The sequence below is a fragment of the Pan troglodytes genome, chromosome X, assembly GCF_028858775.2.
Source record: "Pan troglodytes isolate AG18354 chromosome X, NHGRI_mPanTro3-v2.0_pri, whole genome shotgun sequence".
NCBI classification, from domain to species: Eukaryota; Metazoa; Chordata; class Mammalia; order Primates; family Hominidae; genus Pan; species Pan troglodytes.
In genome coordinates, this window is record NC_072421.2 from 137,496,186 (window position 1) to 137,501,086 (window position 4,901).

The following is a 4,901-nucleotide window of genomic DNA, read 5'->3' on the forward strand; positions in this document are numbered from 1 at the left end:
TTTTTCACGTTTGTTGGCCACATAAATGTCTTCTTTTGAGAACTGTCTGTTAATATCCTTTGCCCACTTTTTGATGGGGTTTTTTTTTCTTGTAAATTTGTTTAATTTTCTATAGATTCTGGATATTAGCCCTTTGTCAGATGAGTAGATTGCAAAAATTTTCTCCCATTCTGTAGTTTGCCTGTTCACTCTGATGATAGTTTCTTTTGCTGTGCAGAAAGTCTTTAGTTTAATTAGATCCCATTTGTCAATTATGGCTTTTGTTGCCATCGAAAAGCATACTATCGATATTGAACTTGAATTGGAAGAGGCGAGTCTGGTCTCAAAATGGAGGTAAAACCACCACCCGGTCGCCCCCAGCCCAACTCCGGCCGTCGACTGTCGCTGCCAGAGGGAGGAGGGCCATGATCCAAAGGAACCAGAGCAGTTGAGAAAACTGTTTATTGGTGGTCTGAGCTTTGAAACTACAGATGATAGTTTAAAAGAACATTTTGAGAAATGGGACACACTCACAGATTGTGTGGTAATGAGAGACCGCCAAACAAAACGTTCCAGGGGCTTAGGTTTTGTGACTTATTCTTGTGTTACAGAGGTAGATGCAGCAATGTGTGCTCGACCACACAAGGTTGATGGGCATGTAGTGGAACCAAAAAGAGCTGTTTCTAGAGAGGATTCTGTAAAGCCTGGTGCCCATCTAACAGTGAAGAAAATTTTTGTTGGTGGTATTAAAGAAGATACAGAAGAATATAATTTGAGAGACTACTTTGAAAAGTATGGCAAGATTGAAACTATAGAAGTTATGGAAGACAGGCAGAGTGGAAAAAAGAGAGGATTTGCTTTTGTAACTTTTGATGGTCATGATACAGTTGATAAAATTGTTGTTCAGAAATACCACACTATTAATAGGCATAATTGTGAAGCAAAAAGGCCGTTTCTAAACAAGAGATGCAGTTTGCTGGATCACAGAGAGGTCGTGGAGGTGGGTCTGGCAATTTTATGGGTTGCGGAGGAAACTTTGGAGATGGTGGAGGTAATTTTGGCCTTGGTGGAAACTTTGGTGGAAGAGGAGGCTATGGTGGTGGAGGTGGTGGCAGCAGAGGTAGTTATGGGGGAGGTGATGGTGGATATAATGGATTTGGAGGTGATGGTGGCAACTATGGCAGTGGTCCTGGTTGTAGTAGTAGAGGGGGCTATGGCGGTGGTGGACCAGGATATGGAAACCAAGGTGTTGGATATGGTGGAGGTGGTGGAGGATATGATGGTTACAATGAAGGAGGAAATTTTGGCGGTGGTAACTATGGTGGTGGTGGGAACTATAATGATTTTGGAAATTATAGTGGACAACAGCAATCAAATTATGGACCCATGAAAGGGGGCAGTTTTGGTGGAAGACGCTCGGGCAGTCCCTATGGTGGTGGTTATGGATCTGGTGGTGGAAGTGGTGGATATGGTAGCAGAAGGTTCTAAAAACAGCAGAAAAGGGCTACAGTTCTTAGCAGGAGAGAGAGAGCGAGGAGTTGTCAGGAAAGCTGCAGGTTACTTTGAGACAGTTGTCCCAAATGCATTAGAGGAACTGTAAAAATCTGCCACAGAAGGAACGATGATCCATAGTCAGAAAAGTTACTGCAGCTTAAACAGGAAACCCTTCTTGTTCAGGACTGTCATAGCCACAGTTTGCAAAAAGTGCAGCTATTGATTAATGCAATGTAGTGTCAATTAGATGTACATTCCTGAGGTCTTTTATCTGTTGTAGCTTTGTCTTTTTCTTTTTCTTTTCATTACATCAGGTATATTGCCCTGTAAATTGTGGTAGTGGTACCAGGAATAAAAAATTAAGGAATTTTTAACTTTTCAAAAAAAAAAAAAAAAAAAAAGGAAAAGCATACTATCTTAAAACAGCCACACCTAAAAACAGATGTCATAAGGAAAATCTATTTTCTCTATCATGACTCTATTAAGTAAGGGCTTTCCAAAGGTAACCATGGAGGATGAGAGGTTGGAATCTAAATAGGTGAAAATTGGAACGAACTCTTGAATAGTTTGTCTTTTCTCATCTGGCTAAATGCTCTCAATTAGAATAAGATACACTGCAATTTATTCTCAAAATGTTTTAATTAAGTCAGAACACAGAGACCTTGATATTTCCATGATTTCATTTTATTCTGGAGATAACAACTAAAATAATTTACATATTAGATTCTTGGCAGTTCATATTTAGTAGTAGTGGTTAGCGAAAGAGGAGGGATTTGTCTTCCAAACAAAACATTGAGGTTGAAAATAGGATAAAGAGGAGCAACATTAATTTAGAACTAGGAAAATTATTTTCAACATCATTTTTAGCGTGCTATCAATTTTTACCAGAAGTTAATATATATTTATGCCAATAAACACTTAGTCACCAGAAATAGCATATGTCTGTTTTTAGAATAGGGGAACTTCTGGGTAGCTAACAACAATGGCAGCCACCTAGGTCCCAATCTCCTAATATCCCTCCAAAATCAATACAGAACAACAAGAGAAAAACAAAACTGTGCAAAACCATACTCTCACAATAACTTGAAGAGAAAGAATACTCCAAATTCAAAAGAACTGTAAGTAAAAGGAGAAATAACACCAAATCATAATGCATTGCTGCTCATGCTTCTCTTTCCTCCTACTCGCCCTGCCATGAGACATTGTGGCCAGCAAGGCAGACTGAATAAATCTGAGGGAAAAACAGAAGAGGGAAGGTAGCTAAAGGGCCAAAAGATAAGTAAAACCACCACCTGAAAGAGTGAATATACTCTAAATTTTTTTAAAAAGTGTCTAAGTAGATCAGAGTATATGGACTACAGGGGAAAAAATTTAAAAGTATGTGTGATTTGAAGGGGCAGTCTTTGAAACAGCCTCTGGGAAAGAAAAAAAGGTAAAAAAGTAATGAAGAACGATTTGGCAATTGAATGGTGAAGGGGAAAAAAGCAAAAGGTCAAAATTTATGTTCAGCAAGAGAAGAAAGAACCACAAAATCAGAGAACAGAAAAACCCCCTTCTCTATTACCAAAACAAAAGCACAAATTTACTAAATAGCTGAACTTTGTTATGCTGACAGAAGAGGGCGCCATTAAAGTAGGAATCTCATAAAATACCACGGTATCACAAAATGAAAACCAAAAAGAGCTATACACAGTTGTTGAGCACTAAATACCACGGTATCACAAAATGAAAACCAAAAAGAGCTATACACAGTTGTTGGCACTAAACACTTACAGTAGAAAGGAGGAAGGACTTCGAATCAATAATCTAAGTGACTACCTCAAAAAACTAAAGAAAGAAGAGCAAAATAAACCCCAGGCAAGCAGAAGAAAGGAAATAAAAAGAGCAGAAATAAATGCAGTTGAAAATAGAAAAACAGGCCAGGCGCGGTGGCTCATGCCTGCAATCCCAGCACTTCGGGAGGCTGAGGCAGGTGGATCACCTGAGGTCAGGAGTTTAAGACCAGCCTGTCCAACATGGGGAATCCTCGTCTTTACTAAAAATACAAAAATTAGCCATGCGCAGTGGTGTACATCTATAGTCCCAGCTACTTGGGAGCCTGAGGCAGAAGAATCGCTTGAACCTGGGAGGCAGAGGTTGCAGTGAGCTGAGATCACACCACTGAACTCCAGCCTGGGTGACAGAGTGAGGCCCTGTGAGACTCGGTCTCAAAAAAAAAAAAAAAAAAAAAAAATAGAGAAAATGAAGGGCTAAAAAAATCCCATAGTATTCCATGTTGTTTATCCATTCATCATTTGATGGACATTTGCATTGTTTTCACTTTTGGCTATTATGGATTATGCTCTTATGAGTATTTGTGTACAAGTGTTTGTGTTGACATAAGTTTTGATTTATCTTGGGTGTATATCTAATAGCAGAATTGCTGGGTCATATAATACCTCTATATTTAACTTTTGCAGAACTGCCAAACTGTTTTACAAAGTAGTGCATCTTTTTACATTCTCACCAGCAGTGCATGAGTGTTTGAATTTCTCTACATCCTTACCAACACTTGTCATTGTTTATCTTTTTGATTCTAGGAATACTAGTGGGTATAAAATGTTATCTCATTGGGATTTTGATTTCCATTTCCCTAGCAACAAATAACAATGAGCATCTTTTGATGTGCCTATTGGTCATTTGTATGTCTTTTTTTTTTTTTTTTGGAGAAATGTGCTGAAATTCTTTGCTTGTTTTTCAGTTGGGTTATTTGTCTTTTTATTATTTAATTGTAAGTGCTCTTTATATATACAGGATACAAGTCCCTTGCCAGATAAATGATTTTCAAATTTTTTCTTCCAGTCTGTGAACTATCTTTTCACTTTTTCAATGGTGCATTAGTTACAGGAAAGGGCCCCCAATCCAGACCCCAAGAGAGGGTTCTTGGATCTCATGCAAGAAAGAATTTAGGGCGAGTCCATAGGGTAACGTGAAAGCCAGTTTATTAGGAAAGTAAAGGAATAAAGATAGCTACTCCATAGACAGAGCAGCCCTGAGAGTTGCTGGTTGCTCATTTTTATGGTTATTTCTTGATTATATGCTAAATAAGGAGTGGATTATTCATGCATCCCCTTTTTAGACCATATAGGGTAACTTCCTGGCATTGCCATGGCATTTATAAACTGTTATGGCGCTGATGGGAGTGTAGCAGTGAGGACGACCAGAGGTCACTCTCGTTGCCATCTTGGTTTTATTGGATTTTAGCCAGCTTATTTACTGCAAACTCTTTTATCAGCAAGGTCTTTATGACCCGTATTTTGTGCTGATCTCCTATCTCATCCTGTGACTTAGAATGCCTTAACCATCTGGGAATGCAGCCCAGTAGGTCTCAGCCTCATTTTACCCATCTCCTATTCAAAATGGAGCTGCTCTAGCTCACACGCCTCTGA

General features: G+C 38.9%; 1 pseudogene; it reads left to right on the forward strand.

Annotated features, from left to right (window-relative positions):
- The first annotated feature begins 327 nt into the window (after positions 1-327).
- Positions 328-1,847, forward strand: LOC101056877 (heterogeneous nuclear ribonucleoprotein A3-like; annotated as a pseudogene).
- Positions 1,848-4,901: the final 3,054 nt, after the last annotated feature.